A 2,029-nucleotide genomic window follows, 5' to 3' on the forward strand; every position below is an offset into this window, starting at 1 on the left:
TCTATTTATTTCAGTTCTGATCGAAATTAACTTCACGACCTATTTGGTCGAGTCTTTACATAAACTGTTTTCAAGAAAAGGAATAAAAGTAAAATCATTAATTTATAAACTAAAATTAACTAATTGGTAAAAATAGTTTATATATTTTTAATTTTAACTTATGAAAAAAAAACATCTATAAAAAACGGATAAATAAGCTGCCTCAAAAAGTTCTATCAGTAGGGACTCTTAGGAAAAAAATTAAATAATTTCTAGTAAACTTACACAGTAATTATAATTTCTAGATGTATAATTTACTTTGAAACCACTTTTTTTATTAAAGAAAAAAGCTCAACCAAACATACCCTTAATTTAAAAAAAAAGTGATTATTTTTATCATGAATCACACAAATGAGAAACTATTTTTGTTTAAACTTCACCAATCACATCAAACTTAACTCTTGGAATGCAATTGTCATAAAAGAAAAATGTTTAGCATTGTGAATGGTGTTATGTCATTGAATTTGGAGAATGAGAAGTCAAATAAAAAGGGGTAATGTTTGAAATTTACGATATTTAGAGTTTCTTTGAAATTAGCATATGATAAACAAGAAATTAGCTGGATTTGGACGCATATGCAAAAGGATGTTTCCTCGATGATGGAAGGAAGCAGTGGCAGCCAGCGAAAAAACAGAAGAAAAAGCTTCTGAGTCTCTTCGTCACTATCTTCTTTTGTGGATACCCAAGTCAAGGACATGTTCTTGTTTATTTTAATTAATAAATTTTCTGTTTGTTTTTGTATTATATACTGAATTTTTAAATTTAGATTAAACAGGACGTGTCTAATAAAATAATTTTTAATTTTAAGAATGTGGGAATTGTGAGTTTACGTCATGTAATTATATATAAAGTGTCAAAACATTAAATTAAATATTAATTCCTGATGATATAATTATTTTGAAAATATGAATTTGTTTTTGAATTTTGTGTTTATGGAACTTTCACTCCACCAACTTTTGTAATTGTATAATTTTAGCGTTTCAAATTTTAATAATTGATGGAAGTCAATTTAAAAACACTTTGTATATTATCGAGGTCTCATGACTAAATCTAGAACTTATAATGAAATAAGATTTATAAGTTTGAAGATAAAGCAAGTTTATGGTGAATTAGAAACTATATTACAAAGAATCACCTTTTTACAAGTGGACGAAGACTATTGGATTGATATAATATAAAAAGGAAAACTTACAAAACAATAAATATTTACGGGATGGTGCTTATTTAGAATAGTAAGTTAATATCATTTTCTACTTTTATTTATGTAATTTTCAAATGATGTCATGATTTAATGTTTTTTTATGGTAAATGGGAAATGAATGTGTAGTTAGATGATCGATGGAAATATATTAATTGTCTTGAGGATTATCTAGTTTGACATACAAATTGGAATCTATTTTAATCTTTATATCATTCTTTTTGTTGTTTTCAATATGATCCATAAATTATATTTATATTATTTGACATCAGAATTCAATTCTTTGAAATGCAAGTGTTATCTTATCATTTTTGTTTTTTTTTTCTTCGACGCTAATAAATACATATACTAATGTTATTACTAAGTATATTGATCTTCATTTCTTACATTTATATATTTATATGAAAACTAAAGTTTTAAATTGAAAAAAAATATATAAAAAGAAAAAGTGAAACTGGTAGTGTTTAACAAAAAAAAAATTGTGAAATTCTTATTAACAAAATTTGAATGGGACTCTTATTTATACTGGTTGTAATGGGCTTTTACCTTTCGTGGGTCTGATGACGGCCCAATCGTACCTTAATTCTCCATTAGGGGCTTTAATGAGTCGTTTATCATTTGCAGTCTGATCATGGGCGGTCGACCAGAATGATTGGCCTCATAGTTGGCTCGGGCGGTCGGCCAAAATGATTGGCCTGATGGTTGGCTCGACCGGTCGGCTCAGAAGGAGACCGTGCAATACCCAGGTACCGTACGGTACATCAGCCCCCCAAGCCCAAGCATGATGTTAAT

Source organism: Vigna angularis, chromosome 1 (genome assembly GCF_016808095.1).
Source record: "Vigna angularis cultivar LongXiaoDou No.4 chromosome 1, ASM1680809v1, whole genome shotgun sequence".
NCBI classification, from domain to species: domain Eukaryota; kingdom Viridiplantae; phylum Streptophyta; class Magnoliopsida; order Fabales; family Fabaceae; genus Vigna; species Vigna angularis.